The following is a 21,833-nucleotide window of genomic DNA, read 5'->3' as shown; positions in this document are numbered from 1 at the left end:
GTAGAAGTAGGCTACTGTATAGCATGTGAGATGTGCAAATGGAAAGTGTGTTTCGTTCTAAAAACAGAATGGACAAGAAGGAAAGCAAGGATGCAGATCAAAGCGTGATGCATTGTAGGCTATATTTATCCTTGAACTGCCTATGTCCCTTTGCAGCCTGCGTCAGCGTAAAAGCCTAATATTTTAAACGCATTTGCCTCTTCCTCTCCAGTGCATCATTTTAAAGGGGCCACGACAATAGACTGCACTGTGCTGTTAGTCACCAGCAGGGTAGTACTGCTGACTAGATTTGCCCAGATTGCATGAATAAATAGGAAAAGCTTTTTATTATGCACCGACCAGTTTATTGGTCACTTTAGGCTAATAAGAGATGTGGTTTGGAATGAGTGGATTTAAATCAAACATGTGCTGATGAATGATGGATTACATTTGGTTGATAATGTGATGCATAGTTTTTGGTAATATAAAATATTCCTTAAAATTCTATTTTTCAAGGTTTGGATATTTAATTCATTAATGGATGTGGATAATGGCATAAAGCAAAATGCTACAAGTCCAAGAAAATGTTGTGTGCATTTGCTTCCATCTACTGGTACAATGATGAAAGCTAACACAGACATTTGCTTCCATCTACTGATACAATGATGAAAGCTAACACAGACATTTGCTTCCATCTACTGGTACAATGATGAAAGCTAACACAGACATTTGCTTCCATCTACTGATACAATGATGAAAGCTAACACAGACATTTGCTTTCTAATACCATTTTCTTACAAATGACTACACCATGTGGCAGTTGGTGGGTATTGATTCTTGATTCAGATATTTCCTCCCAAACTTTAACAAGATGGTGCAGGTAAATGAAATAGTCATGAATAGGCTATATGGGATAACGTTTGGGATTTTACCAGTTGTGCAGTAAGCATATAGATTGGAGATGTACTTCTCCGTGTCATTTCTATACCAGAAAAACTCAATCAGAAAATAAATAAAACATTGCATATCATTTTAATAATAACCAATTTACTTGTGGTGAATGTAAATGAGCATTTTCATCATATTTTGACACAATCATACATCTGCCCAGCTAATTCTTTATTTATAAACACATTGATGTATTTTATGTAAGCCCTGATTGGATGCCCATATTTGACAGTTGCTTCTCAACATTTCATGTAAGCCCTGATTGGATGCCCATATTTGACAGTTGCTTCTCAACATTTATATCGTTTTTCATCACTGGCACACATACTCAATGCCCACACATCCCTTTGTGCATTTTGATTTGCAAAGGCTGGATGAGATGATCCATGATTCACACAGTACAGAACATCTTGGAAGGAGGAAGTAGAATGTCTCTTTTAAGAAAATACTATTTTAATTATGCTTCAGTATTCTTTAACTGTTTTTTTTGCCACACTTTTTCACTGCAAAGTGCACATAATACAGACACTTCTGTTGGAGTGCGGCACAGAGGGGTAGAAGGTTCAGCAATTGTAGATATTTTGAATGTACATCGTTAAGTCATATTAGTGCAAATCATACTGTGACTCATCTTATTCAGACAAATAAACAAAAGGCCTGCATAAGGCCTAACCTTCCATCCTAAGAAAGACAGCAGTAGTCAAAGGCTGAGTGAATACATTAACATACAAGAGAGGCTCTCCTCTGTAATTAGTTGTACTTGTATTGATATGACCTCCACACACTTCAGCCCTCCAGTTGAGTAAGTGGCCTAAAGCTACTCAGTACTATTAGACAAAGTCTCAGTGAATAGAAGAGAACTCATTATGGCCACAGAAAGAATGGCTTAATTTCGAATTATAGACTCCACATTGATTTAGGGAAGTATTCACAACTATTAGCAAGGGGTCAAATGACAATGCCTTATTGGCTTTATTGTGGGAGAGAGGATGGGGTAGCATAAATCAGATAACTTAAATTTAAAAAAAAATATGATTTTCAGATGACTGGGACAAAGATCTTACTATGCAGGTGACCATAGACTGTAAAGACAACATAGTAAACAAAGCCTAGTTAAGGTAGAATAGAATGAAAATAAAATTGCATAAATTGGCATTGCAGAGTGAGTGCACCTATAACTGCAAATACAATATTCAGTAGTGAGTATTTAGCCTACTTCTCTTTCCATTTTTCACGCAGCCATTTGATGATACGATTTTACTTACACTGAATGAGCATGATTACATTTTAAGCATATCAAATACATATTTATCTTCATTTCATCCATTCAGCTACTGCATGCTTCTTTTTTGATCTTACCAAAAAACACCTAATCTGAGGAACAAAATCGTTCAGGAAGAATGTCAGCTCTGACCGTAGTGTGAATTAGCCTCTTTTCATGCCAGATGTGTGTTTTTGTCCACAGATTCAGATGGAAGAGTAAGCCTGCATATGGGAAATGGAGCAGGAGGCACGGCGGGGTGGGGTGGTGAGCTTTAGGGATCCCCAAACCAATATAAAGGTATTATCATTAGATAGTATGTGATCGTGGCATAAGCCATGGCAACATGTTTAGAATTAAAGGAACCTAGCTTTAAAACAGAATATTGGGCTCTCTGACCCATGGCAAAATGTGTAGAGCTGCAAGAAGTGAGCGGTTTTCCCCCAAATATACTTGATTCCTACTCTGATTTCTCTGACTTGCAAGAAATGGCATCAGCAGTCTAACAAAAGATGAACAGTTTGACCTTCACAGACAGCTAAGTGGAACGCTTTCCCTCTCATGTTTAAAGTTTCTTTACAATGATCCAAATAAATACAGTTCCAGTCAAAAGTTTGGACACACCTACTCATTCAAGGGTTTTTATTTATTTGTACTATTTTCTACATTGTAGAGTAATAGTGAAGACATCAAAACAGTGAAATAACACATATGGAATCATGTAGTAACCAAAAAAGTGTTAAACAAATCAAAATATATTTTATATATCTGAGATTCTTCAAAGTAGCCACCCTTTGCCTTGATACAGCTTTGCACACTCTTGGCATTCTCTCAACTAGCTTCATCAGAAATGCTTTTCCAACAATCTTGAAGGAGTTCCCACATATACTGAGCACTTGTTGGCTGCTTTTCCTTCACTCTGCGGTCCAACTCATCCCAAACCATCTCATTTGGGTGGAGGTTGGGTGATTGTGGAGGCCAGGTCATCTGATGCAGCACTCCATCACTCTCCTTCTTGGTCAAATAGCGCTTACACATCCTGGAGGTGTGCTGGGTCATTATTCTGTTGAAAAACACATGATAGTCCCACTAAGCGCAAACCAGATAGGATGGCATATCGCTGGAGAATGCTGTGGTAGCCATGCTGGTTAAGTGTGCCTTGAATTCTAAATAAATCACAGACAGAGTCACCAGAAAAGCACCCCCACGCCATCACACCTCCTCCTTCATGCTTCAATGGTGGGAACCACACATGCGGAGATCATCTGTGCACCTATTCTGCGTCTAACAAAGGCAAGGCGGTTGAAAACAAAAATCTCAAATTTGGACTCACCAGACCAAAGGACAGATTTCCACCGGTCTAATGTCCATTGCTCGTGTTTCTTGGCCGAAGCAAGTCTCATATTATTATTGGTGTCCTTTAGTAGTGGTTTCGTCGCAGCAATTCGACCATGAAGGCCTGATTCACGCAGTCTCCTCTGAACAGTTGATGTTACGACGTGTCTGTTACTTAAACTCTGTGAAGCATTTATTTGGGCTGCAATTTCTGAGGCTGTTAACTCTAATGAACTTATCCTCTACAGGTAACTCTGGGTCTTCCTTTCCTGTGGCGGTCCTCATGACAGCCAGTTTCATCATAGCGCTTGATGGTTTTTGTGACTGCACTTGAAGAAACTTTCAACTTGACATTTTCCCATTGACTGACCTTCGTGTCTTAAAGTAATGATGGACTGTCGTTTCTCTTTGCTTATTTGAGCTGTCCTTGCCATAATATGGACTTTATCTTTTACCAAATAGGACTATCTTCGGTATACCACCCCTACCGTGTCACAACACAACTGATTGGCTCAAACGCATTTAGAAAGAAAGAAATTCTACAAATTAACTTTTAACAAGGCACACCTGTTAAATTAAATGCATTCCAGGTGACTACCTCATGAAACTGGTTGAGAGAATTCCAAGAGTGTGCAAAGCTGTCATCAAGGCAAAGGGTGGCTACTTTGAAGAATCTCAAATATTAAATATATTTTGATTTGTTTACCACTTTTTGGTTACTACATGATTCCATATGTGTTATTGCATGGTTTTGATGTCTTCACTATTATTTTATAATGTAGAAAATAGTAAAAATAAAGCAAAACCCTTGAATGAGTAGGTGTGTCCAAACTTTTGACTGGTACTGGTGATCCATGTCATTTTTCTATATCAGGAAATGTTTAGATCCAAAGTGTATTATAGCATAATCCGTCAGTTCACACAAAATGAACGCCCATCTCTCCAAAAAGCAAGATTTTATTTCACTGTCTTCAGTCCCAAACTTAAAAACTTTATTACATCATCTTCACAAACTAGTTTGCTGTCGTTCCTTACAGTTTTGGCTGATCAGCAGAATTTTTTGGCAAACTAAATTGCATCTGTCATGGGTTTTCTTCATGTCCCCCCCTGTTTGTAGTGACAGCAGCGTATCTAATGAGCCACAGTTGTGGACAAGACCACTCTGTTTTCAAAGCAGATGCCATTTCTCATTTGATCTTCACTGAATAACCTGCATTCTCCTCTCCTCCACTCTACATGCACAATCCCTCACAGGATGGGATGGGGGAGTCTTTTATTGTCTAGTAGTGCTATGATAGGCCAACCCACAGTAGGCTGAGCTGTGTGAGCATAGTAAAGTTAGAGTATGTGATGTTTTTTTATAAAAATGTTTGAGATATAAGACAGGTAAAGATATAGCACAGATTGTACATTAACAGTAAAGAATGTTTGTATAATACTTTTATGTTAGTAGTTCTCTACTTTCAATACTGTACCATTTAGGGCTGGAGGACACGGAGTTTAGTATTCCTGAATAGTCCTGATAGTCCTGAAAGTAATCCCTCAGCATTTCACTTTAGAATGTTAAATTGACTTTCAATAACACATTCATTGCCACATTAGTTGCTAACACAGCTACACTGTGTGTGTCACGGCTATTGAAAGAAGTGGACCAAGGTGCAGCATGGTGAGCGTACATTTCTCTTTTTATTTAAAATGTCGCCAACAAAACAAAAAAGACGCTTACAGGGCAAAGTGCCACTAAAAAAGATATCTACCCACACTGAAAGGAGGTTACAAAAAAGTGCTACCTAAGTATGATTCCCAATCAGAGACAACGATAGACAGCTGTCCCTGATTGAGAACCATACCCGGCCAAAACATAGAAATAAAGAAACATAGAAAACAAAACATAGAATGCCCACCCCAAATCACACCCTGACCAAACCAACTAGAGACATAAAAACGCTCTCTAAGGTCAGGGCGTGACAGTGTGTGAGATCGTTTGAATATTGATACGAAAAATTGGACAAAATTGTTTCTAATTATTTTATTTTATAAGGGCCCCTAACACGCAATATACTGCTCCTCTCTTCCTGTAATGCTGGATTATTGGCAATGAAGGGAAACAATCTGCTATTGCTTTTTAGGGATCATGTTGACCAACACTCTAGGAAATGCTGAATAATTAGGATATTAATAGCTGTACCCAATTGCATTTGTTATGTGTATATGTATGCTGTACATAAACCTGTTTTGGCATAAGTATTTATATCTCTGACTTCAAATGCAATTTTTTTTACCAGTTCAAAAATAACGTTTTGTTGAAAATATGACAGAGCAAATAATTGTTATTAAGTCTGTTTTATGTCTCTTGTTATGCACTGAAGGAAAATGCACATTTTATAATGACATATTTAAATGTATATAACCATATTCTATTCAATTCTATTCTATAAAAGTATAGTCTATTCCCAACGCAATCGTCTCTATTGCAACAGAGCAGCAGCTTAATTTGTTTCCCTGTCCTTAGTCCTTCTCCATGCCGGGTCTTATTGGCATCCTCATTTTTCCACTATGTGGGTTTTCGTCCTCTCTGCGCTGCAGCAACAGAGCGAGCTGTCATGTGCATGGAACAGAGGCTCGTGCAGTTTGATACCCAGCTATACAGCCACCACCAGTCGCTCTTTCTTATTATTTCTCATTAAAAAATATCGTTTCATTTAGGATTTATCGAATGTCACTCCACTCATGAATTCTGACTTGAGAAGACTGAAGGTAAGCTTTCAATATTTTCCCTATATGCTGCATGTTTTCCTCCATAGCAATAGCGAGTGGTTGATTAGTACATTTTTCCAATACTGATGCTGAGGAATGAACCACATCATTAGCCCACTATTATCTGCCTTATTTGACAATTGTTTGTTGACCAAAAGCCATTGTTTTCAATGAGGCTACATTGTAACCACCCAGATGACGGTTGTCTCAGAAAGACTTGCATCACGCTAGATATGAAATGCCATCATTCGATACAGCAGCCCACATCAGTTGCACACAGCAGCGCACCATAGGACGCTTGATGAAGGCTAAAGGCAATCCCTACTTACTGCTCTTTCACATGTCGTGAATAGTCTGTGTGCTATTCGAGATAAACCTACTGATGAATGCTTTCATATTTTCCTTAATACAGTATTATATTATTTCCTGGTGATGGAATGCAGTGCATGATGCGGTCAAGATATCGTGAATCATCTAAGTTCAAACAAGTTGTAGCAGATTTAGCTATTGTCATTGTAGTGTTTTCAATTAAACGACAGTTTCTGCCATTAGCGCATATCAAATAAACTACCATTCATATGACAAATGTAGTATTAAATAGACGGATACTGTTGCTCAATGTGCGCTGCTGTGTTCAATGTTATAGAGAGAGATTGACGTTTATCATCATTCTGACAAAGAGAGATGAGAACATCCGCGTTGCAGATGTATCTATTTAACTAAGCAGGTATCGGCAGGTTTTTGCCCTCCTAATTTTACATTTTAGTAGTCACTCTTATCCAATTTACAGGATAAATTAGGGTTAATTGCCTTGCTCAAAGAGATATCTGCAGATTTCTTCACCTAGTCAGCTCAGGGATTCAAACCAGCAACTTTCCAGTTACTGGCCCAACACTCTTAACTGCTAGGCTACCTGCGGTCACCTAAATATTTAGTACCTAAATACTAAATACTATTGATGTTTTCATGGAGGGAAGCTGATATTATTGGGATCATAGGTACAGTTGGCTATATGTTGTTACATATGTTACATATTCCACTTGCAGAACTTCACAAAATATTTTAATTAGAACCTTATCCTCTGTGTTGAACTTAAGAAAGTATGACAAAGCACTGTCACTACAACAGCCTACACTCCTTTTACTGTGACAGGACAAAATAAGTAGGCGATTTTGATTTGTGCATCTCTCTCATCGTCTGTATGTCACAGTGCCTTTTATCTTTGCTCAGAAATGTACTCTCTCTCTCTATTTCTCTATTTTCTCTCTCAGAGGTATTGGAGCAATATTTGTCGTACAGTAACTGGAACGTATTGTCTGAGATGGTCCTCTTCCAGTCTTGGATTGGTGTTTGTTTGAGAGGTGACAAAAGGCACTAAATCTGATTAAAGGTCAAAATTGGTCCAGACACAAATACTTCATATCGTTGTTGACTTAACTGCCTTCTGTCAGACTGCCATTTTCTGCCATTTTCTTTATAGTTTGTAAATCTACTAAGATGTCACAATTATTTTATGTTGAAAGAAAGACCTTAAATATGTTAGGCTTGGCTACTATCATCCTCGGTCACCTTTGAGCCCTTTATCAATTTCACTGGATAGATATTGTATTTCAATTGAGTTAGGACCAAAAAGATACTGTTTTTATTCCTAAACATTTGTTTTATATAGTTTGTAGATAAAGTAGCAGTGTCAATGTGGCTTAACATCAAGGGCTGCAGCATCACAGTATCACACAGTGGAACCAATCGTCAAGTGCCAAGCATCCTCCGCATCACAGTCCTCCTCTCACTGTGTCAGAACTATAACAGGATTACAGAGATGTCATTTCTATATAAAAGATAGAGCATATGTACGTACATACTCTACCCCCACAACCAATATGCTCTTTTAGATGTTTCTTCATCCTACCACAGACTGCCACTGCTGAAAATGAGATGTTTAGATGTTTCATTCAGATAAACTTGAAGGAAATCTGACGTGTAGATTAATAGTGACAACTTGACGGAAATCTGACATCTATAAATATAGCACATCTGACTTGTACTTTCTCTAATGTCATCACAGTTGCGTACAAAGGAGAGTAGGTTTAGGCTAACATTTAGTCTGACTAGTACTCTGACGTCATCACAGTGGGTAAAAGATAGAGGAGGCTTAACATTTGGTCTGGCTGCCTAATGCCTGATAGTGTAGGTTGGTCAGTTTGTTTCAGCCAGTGGTTCGTCATCATCATGCAGTGGGGATAGATGACAACCGAGTCCTGAGGAGGAGGGAGGAGAGAGGCCAGTCCAACTGCGGAGGAGGGTGCATAATCAGATTCATTAGAGCACAGCTAGTCCACTGTGTCAAGTGAACTGGCGCTATGTCATTTCATCTCTGAACAGCGTCAGCTCCACACAGCCAGAAATAGACTCCAGCCGTGGCTTTGCTTTTAGAACTGCAGCCAGCTCTGTCTCTACCACTATACAATACATGGGATTCTATTCTATAGGGCTGGAGCAGAAACGAAAAAGAGTCTAAATCAGGAGTTGAATCAGTGTGGTGTTTTATGTTGTAATTTGTTATCAAGACAATACATTTCCTCTGATTAATGCTGTTAGTAAGGCTAAGGTTCAATTGGAATGAGGTGTGATAGCTAATAGGAAGCTGAGTACTCTGTAGTAGACTCTGTGGTAGACCTTTGTCTGGGACTGACTGGCACTATCTGTGGTCTTCCAGACAGATTTCTGTATGGATCTAAAGGACAAACACTCCTGGAACACGTACTGCTGTACACACTCAGTTTTGTATTCTTGTTACAATCACTGCCTGGTAGATTCTTGAACAAACTCAATAGATAGGTAAGAATAGTGGTTTATATCCTCCTCATGATAGCTAGCCTTGGTTTATCTGTCAGCCCAACAATTGCCTATTCGTCTCAAACATCCTCCTGCTCCACTAGTCCCCAGAGAGTCCTTCCAATGGCTTATCATCTAAACCATTCAACCACTGGGGAACATCATACCACATTAGGTCAGGTGTAAGCCACAATCTCTCAGGACAGTTTGACCCTTGTCACACTTCTAATCCAAGCCAAAGCAAGCTGTGCTGTCCTGGTTACCCATCCACCATAGTTGCTGGAACCCTGCTGGAAAGAACCATGTGAAAAGAAAATAAGCAAGCAAGCATAGTGTTTCAGATCTGCACTAAAAGGGTGTGAAAGGGGTATTTGATTGACTGCCCCCAAAATGGTCTGTTTACCTATCCCAGATTTGACCTTTCAATAGAGTGCATCTCTATAAATAGGAAATGGTTGTATAGAAGAAGAGCCGTCTTTGCCATAATATTTGACTCTTTCATAAAGTATGTAACAACAAACAACATACAAATCGTGTATGGAATAGTATAAAATGTTTTGGTGAAAAGTTTACCTGCAAAACATGTAGTAAAGTGTTTTCAATATTATTAATGATTTCCCCCTGCTTGTGTGGGAGGCATTCACTCTGTGCTGCTGAACCTTTGACACAGTTTTCTCTGAGGATGGGGTTTTAATCAATGCTGGGCCTGGTGGTCTGGTTGGTATAACTTTGGATTAACAGAGACTAAAACGTGATGATGTTTTCAAATGTGGGTAATGCCGGTGTCAAAAAAAGAATGTCATTTTAATCTAACACTGGGAAAGAGGTTCCTGGAGTGAAAGTATCCTTTGATTTAAGTGGAAAATTCATCAAACCGGTTAAATAGCTTAAATTGAGACGTACAGTATTTGCTTGAGGATTAAGAAAATATGTTAACATTCAGAACGTTTTACAACAGACCTGCATAATCCTCAGCCATTTTGAATGTTGATTGTGAGATTGGTTGGTTTATGCATTCAATGGTCTATCTGGGAATGCAAATGAGTTTCTACACATTGCACTGTACACTCCGAAAGGGATCTTCGGCTGTCCCCATAGGATAACCCTTTTTGGTTCTAGGTAGAACCCTTTTTGATTCCAGGTAGAACTCTGTTGGGTTCCATGTAGAACCACTGTGGAACAAAAAAGGGTTCTTCAAAGGGTTCTCCTATGGGGACAGCCGAAGAACCATTTTATTATCTAGATAGCACCTTTTTGTGTGTGGTGCAGTTTCCACGGTGACCAGGCGTACTGTTGACCCTATGTGGGAATAATAGACCATTGCATTGATTGCAGAAGGTCCAGGGAGTCTGGGAAAACATCATTATATGTGGTATAGCAGTGTTTCCCAAACTCGGTCCGCTGAACCCCAAGGGGTGCACGTATTGTTTTTTGCCCTAGCACTACACAGCTGATTTCAAATAATTAAAGGTTGATGATTAGTTGATTATTTGAATCAGCTGTCTAGTGCTAGGGGAAAAAACAATACGTGCACCCCTAGGACCGAGTTTGGGAAACACTGTGGTATAGCAAGCTGTGGTATATCAAGCTTTGCATCCCATAGGATAGAAATGGAATAATAGACTATTGCATTGAGTGCAGAAGGTCCATAGGGCTGTGAGGGAATCAGAGAAAACATCATGGTATGTTGTCTAACATGCTTTGCATCGGGATCTCACCTCATAAGAAGTGGATGGAAGTTGAACACCTTGTCATGTTTCACATTTAACAAACTAGATCTACTATCATGAAACGGATCTGCTTGTGCATGGAAAATGTTGATGACCATTTCTCTGTATTAAGTCACACTACTGCGTGGCTTTCAAAGACATGGATGAGTCATATTGCTTCTACACCTGCATTACTAGCTGTTTGGGGTTTTAGGCTGGGTGTCTGTACAGCACTTCGAGATATTAGCTGATGTACGAAGGGCTATATAAAATAAAATTGATTGATTGATTGATTGCACTGAAGAGAACTATTCAAGGCACTCCCTAAGTATGATATATTTAAGCAATAAGGCCCGAGGGGATGTGGTATATGGTCAATATACCACGGCTAAGGGCTGTTTTTATGCACGCCGCTACGCAACCCCCGAGGTGCCTTATTGATATTTTAAAATGGTTACCAACGTAATTAGAACAGCAGAAAGAACTGTTGTCAAACCCGTGGTATACGGTCTGATATACCACGACTTTCAGCCAATCAGCATTCAGCGCTCGAACCACCCAGTTTATAATATAATGTAAAGTATGCTAAATATGTTATTACACTTCACAGCACCAATTGTGATGTTCATTTCAAGGAATTTCAATATTTAACTAATTATCATTTTTTGGCTCATTAAAAAATATGTAATTTGAATTGAAATGACCACAACCTGCGTTAATAAAAAAAAACACATTTTGAGTCATAATTTATTCACGCCCAGATGTCTGAATCATAGTTTATTAATGTGTCTTAGTAAAACTACTTTCCCCACTGCACTGCATGCCTTCATCTTTACTTTGTAATTGGATGTGCCGAAGGCATGGCCTGAATCCTTCCCCTGGTCCCTACATGCCACACTAGTTGATCTGCCAGGCAGGAACCGACTTACCACTGGAACTTGCTTTGCTTTTCATTAATAGCTGGACTTTCGCCAGTGTATGACATCACAATGTTCATTGGCACCCTGCCAAATTGCCTTTCTCAATCAGGTGTCTTGTTAATGTTTTAGAGCGTTGCTATTCTTTTTTTTTGAGGGGAGTGGGGGGGGTGAAAATCTGCTTTAATATTGCAGATAGATTGTGGCTCCCATCAATGTAATTGTCTGCATCATTTCCAATTCACCATATGTTTTTTTGTAAATATACAGTGCATTCAGAAAGTATTAAGACCCCTTCCCATCCTGTTTCCATTGATCATCCTTCAATGGACTCCAATCCAAGTTGTTTAAACATCTCGGATTGGAGTCCACCTGTGGTAAATTCAATTGATTGGACATGATTTGGAAAGGCACACACCTGTCTGTATAAGGTCCCACAGTTGACAGTGCATGTCAGAGCAAAAACCAAGCAATGAGTTTGAAGGAATTGTCTGTAGAGCTCCGAGACAGGATTGTGTCGAGGCACAGATCTGGGGAAGGGTACCAAAACATTTCTTGGGGAGAACAAGAACACAGTGGCCTCCATCATTCTTAAATGGAAGAAGTTTTGGAACCCCCAAGACTTTTCCTAGAGCTGGCTGCCCGGCCAAACTGAGTAATCGGGGGAAAAGGACCTTGGTCAGGGAGGTGACCAAGAACCTGATGGTCACTCTGACAGAGCTACAGAGTTCCTCTGTGGAGATAGGAGAACCTTCCAGAAGGACAACCATCTCTGCAGCACTCCACTAATCGGGCCTTTATGGTAGAGTGGCCAGACGGAAGCCACTCTTCTGTAAAACGCACATGACAGCCCACTTGGAGTTTGCCAAAAGGCACCTAAAGGACTCTCAGACCATAAGAAACAAGATTCTCTGGTTTGATGAAACCAAGATTGAACTCTTTGGCCTGAATGCCAAGCGTCACGTCTGGAGGAAACCTGGCACCATCCCTACAGTGAAGTATGGTGGTGGCAGCATCATGCTGTGGGGATGTTTTTCAGCGGCAGTGATTGGGAGACTAGTCAGGATCGAGGGAAAGATAGACGGCGCAAAGTACAGAGAGATCCTTGATGAAAACCTGCTCCAAAGTGCTCAGGACCTCACACTGGGGCAAAGGTTCACCTAACAGGACAACGACCTTAAGCACACAGCCAAGACAAAGCAGGAGTGGCTTCTGGACAAATCTCTCAATGTCCTTGAGTGGCCCAGCTTTAGCTAGGACTTGAACCTGACCAAACATCTCTGGAGAGACCTGAAAATAACTGTGCAGCAATACTCACCATCCAACCTGACAGAGCTTGAGAGGATCTGCAGAGAAAAATGGGAGAAACTCCCCAAATACAGGTGTGCCAAGCTTGCAGCTTCATACCCAAGAAGACTTGAGGCTGTAATCGCTGCCAAAGGTGCTTCAACAAAGTACTGAGTAAAGGGTCTGAATACTTATGTAAATGTTATTTTCACTTTTGTATTTTTTATACATTTGCAAAAATTTCCAAAATTCTGTTTTTGCTTTGTTGGATATTGTGGGTAGATTGATGTGGGGGGAAAACTATGTAATACATTTTAGATAAGCTTGTAACATAACAAAATGCGGAAAAAGTAAAGTGTCTGAATACTTTCCGAATGAACTGTATATATTTCTTTGATATATTTTCCTTTATTATTTTCCCCTAGCCCTACCATCCTTCCCCTAAATGGAGTAAACTAATGGACAACTACTCTTAGGCTTCCGCTTCCAGCCTATACACACTATATATATTTCACAGACACAGCACATCTCACGTCCTTCAGCTCCACTCAACCATTCCCATCTATCTCTGAACACCATCCAGTTTCGATTTCTATTTGCCAAACTTTTTACTGGTACCATATATGCCAATTATTTGATTGTACGACCGCATTCTGTCCCCTATCAACACTTTATTTTTTATTTTTGGTGCCAGAGAGAATGACATAAGAAAGTAGTCAAGACGACTAGCTTGATTGAGCCTCCACCATGTATATCTCACTAGGTCAGGATATTTAAGCCTCCATATATCCACTAGTTCCATTATATCCATGATATGTGATTTCTTTAAGTGCATAAGGGTGATAGTTTGTAGTGTGATTTCCTTTACAGTACATTTAGGTATTTAAAACCATATTATAATCTTCCACCATAATAATAGAGTCTTGTATTGCTTGTACAGCAGGCTTGATCAATTATTATATATATTTTCAAAGAAGCATGGAACATCATTATTTGGACCGTATAGATTAATGAGCCAAATCTGCTTATGGTTCAATAACATATCTAAAATAATCCATCTACTGCACCTTGTGGATCTGTTTGAAAAATATGCACATTCGGATCAACATTGCTATTCTTAGAGGAGGTATCCTTACCCAGTTGGAGTTTTATTTGATTTGTTCCAGCTTTGTGTCAAGTCACCTCGGGGGATGTTAACTCTTCCAACTACTTGGTGTTATTGTGCGAAGGCTACTTACATTCCATTATCTGTCTGTTTTGGAGCATGTGAAAAAGAAGAGGAGGTTCACTGTCTTGACTGTAATGTGCCATAGCTTTATGGCTATTTTTTTATCCTTTAGTTAAATGATGTGTATATTTTATTTTGTGAAAATCTTCATGCATCATTTCCCATACAGTTTTTTTCTCTCCCCAAACATGTTTTGACCAGGAACTAATTTTCTTCAGAAAAGAAAGCATGCAATTGTGGCTGAGGTGGTTGGGTGAACATGATGAGTAATCCTACCTGAGACCTGAAGACTCACGCTAGCCCCCATCTCATGCCTTACCTCGACTGTAGCTCAGTGGGCTATCATGGTCTTGAGTCACACAGACAGCACAGGTTTGTATCTGTAAACCCCAGGACCCCAACCAAAGAGACAAAGAGAAAGAGCACTGTAGGTGGAGGGATTGGATCATTTTGTTATTCTCTTAGCCTAAGCAGTGGTGACTGTAACCTGTTTATCAGGACTTGGGGAACTGTGTGCTCTGACACACATAATCAACAGGACATGCTGATGAACCCAAGTTACTAAATACTGTACCCTGGGTAGGGCTGGTTAAAAACACCTGTGGTGACACAACAGTAGCCTATGTGAGGAGCTGGAACCCAATCTCCAAATAAAACGTCAACCTGTGGCGTAACTGCAGTAACAGAATTACCCCATGGCTTGACGTTTTAATTACAACATATGTTGCCGTATTTTAGCTGTCACAGAATTAAGCCATGGCTTGACATTTTAATTACGCCATGTTGTACCGAATTTTAGCTGTCATCAAAAGTGAAACTAAAACATATGTTTAGGCATTAATTCCGAGTGGTTAAATTAAGGGAAAAAAGAGTGCTTAGCACTGGGGTTGAACACGCGACCTTTGGAGCCGGAGTCTGTGGTGTAAATGCCCATCCACATCCACAACACCCTAGCAAGCCGCAAGCCCTCTAGAAATAAATAGAAGCTCACGTTGCCTCTAGTGGATGGTATAGCTTCCACATTTCACCAGGTGGTCCAAACGTAATCTGGTACATGCAGAATCGGCACCTCCTGGCGTATTCCATAAGAGAATAAACCGAATTAGAAGATAGTCATATTGATTGCAAACAGATGGTGGCAGATTGACTGGGCAGAATCTGTTCACTTTATTTAATATCCCCATCATTCACTGTAGCATTCAATTTGCCAGTCAAAAGTTTGGATACACCTACTAATTCAAGGGTTTTTCTTTATTTTTACTATTTTCTACATTGTAGAATAATAGTGAAGACATCAAAACTATGAAATAACACATATGGAATCATGTAGTAACCAAACAAGTGTTAAACAAATAAAAATATATTTTAGATTTTAGATTCTTCAAAGTAGCCACCCTTTGCCTTGATGACAGCTTTGCACACTCTTGGCGTTCTCTCAACCGGCTTCACCGGGAATGCTTTTCCAACAGTTTTGAATGCTGAGCACTTGTTGGCTGCTTTTCCTTCACTCTGCGGCCAACTCATCCCAAACCTACTCAACCGGGTTGAGGCCAGGTGATTGTGGAGGCCAGGTCATCTGATGCAGCACTCTATCACTCTCCTTCTTGGTCAAATAGCCCTTACACAGCCTGGAGGTGTGTTGGGTAATCGTTCTGTTGAAAAACAAATTATATTCCCACTAAGCACAAACCAGATTGTGTATCACTGCAGAATGCTGTGGTAGCCATGCTGGTTAAGTGTGCCTTGAATTCTAAATAAATCACAGACAGTGTCACCAGCAAAGCACCCCCACACCATCACACCTCCTCCTCCATGCTTCACGGTGGGAACCACACCTGCGGCGATCATCCGTTCACCTACTCTGTGTCTCACAAAGACACGGCGGTTGGAACCAAAAACTTCAAATTTGGACTCATCAGACCAAAATATAGATTTCCACTGGTCTAATGTCCATTGCTCGTGTAAGCAAGTCTCTTCTTATTATTGGTGTCCTTTAGTAGTGGTTTCGTTGCAGCAATTCGACCATGAAGGCCTGATTCACGCAGTCTTCTCTGAACAGTTGATGTTACGATGTGTCTGTTACTTAAACTCTGTGAAGAATTTATTTGGGCTGCAATTTCTGAGGCTGGTAACTCTAATGAACTTATCCTCTGCAGCAGAGGTAACTCTGGCTCTTCCTTTCCTGTAGCGGTCCTCATGAGAGCCAGTTTCATCATAGCGCTTGATGGTTTTTGTGACTGCACTTGAAGAAACTTTCAACTTGACATTTTCCCATTGACTGACCTTCGTGTCTTAAAGTAATGATGGACTGTTGTTTCTCTTTGCTTATTTGAGCTGTCCTTGCCATAATATGGACTTTATCTTTTACCAAATAGGGCTATCTTCGGTATACCACCCCTACCGTGTCACAACACAACTGATTGGCTCAAACGCATTTAGAAAGAAAGAAATTCTACAAATTAACTTTTAACAAGGCACACCTGTTAAATTAAATGCATTCCAGGTGACTACCTCATGAAACTGGTTGAGAGAATTCCAAGAGTGTGCAAAGCTGTCATCAAGGCTACTTTGAAGAATCTCAAATATTAAATATATTTTGATTTGTTTACCACTTTCTGGTTACTACATGATTCCATATGTGTTATTTCATAGTTTTGATGTCTTCAATATTATTCTACAATGTAGAAAATTGTCAAAATAAAGAAAAACCGGCCTCCCGGGTGGCGCAGTGGTCTAGGGCACTGCATCGCAGTGCTAGCTGCGCCACCAGAGTCTCTGGGTTCGCACCCAGGCTCTGTCGTAGGCGGCCGCGACCGGGAGGTCCGTGGGGCGACGCACAATTGGCATAGCGTCGTCCGGGTTAGGGAGGGTTTGGCCGGTAGGGATATCCTTGTCTCATCGCGCTCCAGCGACTCCTGTGGCGGGCCGGGCGCAGTGCGCGCTAACCAAGGGGGCCAGGTACAAGGTGTTTCCTCCGACACATTGGTGCGGCTGGCTTCCGGGTTGGAGGCGCGCTGTGTTAAGAAGCAGTGCGGCTTGGTTGGGTTGTGCTTCGGAGGACGCATGGCTTTCGACCTTCGTCTCTCCCGAGCCCGTACGGGAGTTGTAGCGATGAGACAAGATAGTAATTACTAGCGATTGGATACCACGAAAATTGTGGAGAAAAGGGAATAAAATGTATAAAAAATGTATTAATTAAAAAAGAAAGAAAGAAAGAAAAACCCTTAAATGAGTAGGTGTGTCCAAACTTTTGACTGGTACTGTATTTCAACCTTTTAGTGTATTCTTTTTTAATATGTAAACATCACATAAATCTGTGGAGAGGAAAGGTTTTCCTCGTTTCAGGAGAAGCCAATATTTCTGACACATTGAAGTGTTTCAGCATGCATTATTGTTTCAAATGTACTGTAATGTAAACTTGGAAATTTTCACAGTATAAATCCAAGACATTTCTCACTTAATTTTTTAAAACAAATTGGGTCTTAATTATCGGCAGTTGAATAGATTGATTCAATTATTTGATATGTGTACTTTATGAGTTTGAGATGATGAACACATGTAGACTTTGAAATGATCAGATTTGCCAAAAGGTATTTCTCACATTGCTATTCTCGCTGTGTCTATATTAAATGATCATTTTATTGAGCTTCTTCTTTGACATTCTTTAATCTGTGTACTATGAGAGTTGTTCCATAATGGATTATACATTTTTCACATTTCTTGAATCCTCATCTCTGTAGCTGTTAGCCGTTATTTTCCTCTTTGCTCAGCACTCCTCTCCGCTGTAGAAACCTTTTAGAGAATGTTCACATAGTACCATGCTGTGTTAATTATGGATGGATGTACAGTTCAGTAGGTTAGTGTCCCAGCTCACAAGCTATTTCTATATATACTGTTAAGTGTTCAGATTTGTGATACTGGTTTGGTTTCTGTAGGATGTGGGTGGTGGTGTGGATGTGGTAGCTTTACACTAATCGATAGTACAACTAGGCTGTGAAAGATCCACTTTTAGGGTGAACAAGATTTCCCCATGCACTCCCCACTGTGTTTATGTCTACCCTATGGAAGAAGAAAGTAGCCATGTAAAATGCAGACGTCAAAATGATAAACAGTGAAAGGCAAGAATATACAGTATCGTGCAGAGACGTTAGCAAAAGCCTGCTTCAATGTTTTTTTTATCACTTTGGTGCAATTTTCATAAGTACGTGTTACATTTTCACAAAGCTTAGTACAAAACTCAAAACAGATCACCAAGCAGATCAGCAGTTGTTTCAAAACCATAAGCACATTATAAATTGACTAAGTACAGTTGAAGTCGAAAGTTTACATACACCTTAGCCAAATACATTTCAACTCAGTATTTCACAATTCCTAACATTTAATCCTAGTAAAAATTCCCTGTCTTAGGTCAGTTAGGATCACCACTTTATTTTAAGAATGTGAAATGTCAGTAAAATATTAGAGAGAATGATTTCTTTCAGCTTTTATTTCTTTCATCACATTCCCAGTGGGTCAGAAGTTTACATACACTCAATTAGTATTTGGTAGCATTGCCTTTAAATTGTTTAACTTGGGTCAAACGTTTCAGGTAGCCTTCCACTAGCTTCCCACAATAAGTTGGGTGAATTTTGGCCCATTCCTCCTGACAGACCTGGTGTAACTGAGTCAGGATTGTAGGCCTCCTTGCTCGCGCACGCTTTTTCAGTTCTGCCCACAAATTTTCTATGGGATTGAGGTCAGGGCTTTGTGATGGCCACTCCAATACCTTGACTTTGTTGTCCTTAAGCCATTTTGCCGCAACTTTGGAAGTATGCTTGGGGTCATTGTCCATTTGGAAGACCTATTTGCGACCAAGCTTTAACTTCCTGACTGATGTCTTGAGATGTTGCTTCAATATATCCACATAAATTTTCCTGCCTCATGATGCCATCTATTTTGTGAAGTGCACCAGTCCCTCCTGCAGCAAAGCACCCCCACGACATGATGCTGCCACCCCCGTGCTTCACGGTTGGGATGGTGTTCTTCGGCTTGCAAGCATCCCCCTTTTTCCTCCAAACATAACGATAGTCATTATGGCCAAACAGTTCTATTTTTGTTTCATCAGACCAGAGGACATTTCTCCAGAATGTACGATCTTTGTCTCCATGTGCAGTTGCAAACCGTAGTCTGGCTTTTTTTATGGCAGTTTTGGAACAGTGGCTTCTTCCTTGCTGAGCGGCCTTTCAGGTTATGTCGATATAGGACTCGTTTTACTGTGGATATAGATACTTTTGTACCTGTTTCATCCAGCATCTTCACAAGGTCCTTTGCTGTTGTTCTGGGATTGATTTGCACTTTTCGCACCAAAGTACATGAATCTCTAGGAGACAGAACGTGTCTCCTTCCTGAGCGGTATGACGGCTGCGTTGTCCCATGGTGTTTATACTTGCGTACTATTGTTTATACAGATGAACGTGGTACATTCAGGTGTTTGGAAATTGCTCCCAAGGATGAACCAGACTTGTGGAGGTCTACAATTTTTTTTCTGAGGTTTTGGCTGATTTCTTTTGATTTTCCCATGATGTCAAGCAAAGAGGCACTGAGTTTGGAGGTAGGCCTTGAAATACATCCACAGGTACACCTCCGATTGACTGAAATTATGTCAATTAGCCTATCAGAAGCTTCTAAAGCCATGACATAATTTTCCAAGCTGTTTAAAGGCACAGTCAACTTAGTGTATGTAAACTTCTGACCCACTGGAATTGTGATACATTGAATTATAAGTAAAATAATCTGTCTGTAAGCAATTGTTGGAAAAATGACTTGTGTCATGCACAAAGTAGATGTCCTAACCGACTTGCCAAAACGATAGTTTGTTAACAAGAAATATGTGGAGTAGTTGAAAAATGAGTTTTAATGACTCCAACCTAAATGTATGTAAACTTTTGACTTCAACTGTATAACACACAAAATCATACAGTCACTTTTTCACCAAACTTAGTCAATGTTTAATCTAGAAATGCATGTTTCACGTTCATATAAAGTGCTTTTCACGATGCAATTCTCACATTATGTTTGATATGATTGTCATGTCATGCCAGTAGCATAACACCCTGCATCCCACTGCTGTCTTTCGTCTGAAGAGAAGCAGGATTGGTCCCTGGATGGGAGACCAGATGCTGCTGGATGTGGTGTTGGAGGGCCAGTAGGAGGCACTCTTTCCTCTGGTCTAAAACAATATCCCAATTCCCCAGGGCAGTGATTGCCCTGTGTAGGGTGCTGTCTTCTGGTTGGGATGTTAAATCGGTGTCCTGACTCTCTGTGGTCACTGGCTAAATTCTGGTGTCCTGGCTAAATTCCCAATCTGGCCCTCATACCATCATCCCAAGCCTCCAATTGGCTCATTCATCTCCCCTGTAACTATTCCCCAGGTTGTTGCTGTAAATGAGAATGTGTTTTCAGTTAATTTACCTGATTAAAATATATATTTTACTATTACTTAATCCGATTACTCTTAGTTGATAATCACTTACCGTTTGGTAAACCTATAGATTTTAAAATGGTTAGTCTACTACAGATTTAGAGAACTAAATAATTCATATGTATGCAAGTATAAACATGTAAAGTATGATATATACTGTAATGTGCTATTATGATACTATTACAATTTTACTTGACGGTAATAATTTTTTGAGGGGATATTGACAAGATCAGAGATGTACCAGAGGAGACTGGTGGGAGGAGCTATAGGAGGATGGGCTCATTGGAATGGAATAAATGGAATGTATCAAACATATGGAAACCACATGTTTGGTTCTGGTCCATTATTCCATTTCAGCCATTACAATGAACCCGTCCTCCTATAGCTCCTCCCATCAGCATCCACTACAATGTACTGTATGTAAAAAATGCATTCCCATATACAGAAATCATGTATCCACTATTAAGTTACTAGGGTCTTTTTGTTGGGGGGGTTCACACTGCTTTGGTCAATACAGGGGGGTTCACAATGCTTTGGTCCATACAGTACTGTAATGCCGTAATATATGCCATTTATGGAGCAGATGCTTTTATCCAAAGTGACAACATATCCTAAGTCCCTAAATTTTCGTATGTGACCCCAGTGGGAATCAAACCCACAAGTCTGGTGTTGCTTACTAACTGAGCCATACAGGACCACTACAATACATAAGTACAGTACAATACTGTAAAATACAATACATGATTACAATCCATGAGTGTGCCACCCTCCTTCAGGCCATGGATCAGGTATGCAATGATATCAATCAAGACCTACAGTGCCTTTGGAAAGTATTCAGACCCCTTGAATTTTTCCACATTTTGTAACAACCTTATTCTAAAATGTATTAAATTGTTATTTTTTTCTCATCAATCTACGCACAATATCCCATAATGACAAAGCAAAAACTGTTTTTTTAGAAATCTTTTACTAAATTATAAAATGAAATAAAACTGAATTATCACATTTATGTATGTATTCAGACGCTTTACTCATAATTTGTTGACACACCTTTGGCAGCAATTACAGCCTCAAGTCTTCTTGGGTATGACGATACAAGCTCGGCACAATTCTTCTC

General features: G+C 39.8%; 1 protein-coding gene across 5 annotated transcripts in view; it reads left to right on the top strand.

The window, feature by feature from the left end:
- The first annotated feature begins 6,065 nt into the window (after window positions 1-6,065).
- LOC139550747 (disks large-associated protein 1-like) overlaps window positions 6,066-21,833 on the top strand; it is a 117,369-nt gene continuing 101,601 nt past the window's right edge. For 3 of the 5 annotated variants that reach the window (XM_071361866.1, XM_071361864.1, XM_071361863.1), the window contains exon 1: window positions 6,067-6,280. The gene's annotated coding sequence lies outside the window, so the exon portion shown is untranslated. Of the gene's footprint in view, window positions 6,281-21,833 lie in introns of all 5 variants that reach the window. The other 2 variants (XM_071361867.1, XM_071361865.1) reach the window with 2 other exon arrangements.

Source organism: Salvelinus alpinus, chromosome 23 (assembly GCF_045679555.1).
Source record: "Salvelinus alpinus chromosome 23, SLU_Salpinus.1, whole genome shotgun sequence".
Classification (NCBI taxonomy): Eukaryota; Metazoa; Chordata; class Actinopteri; order Salmoniformes; family Salmonidae; genus Salvelinus; species Salvelinus alpinus.
This window is presented reverse-complemented; position numbering and strand designations above follow the sequence as displayed.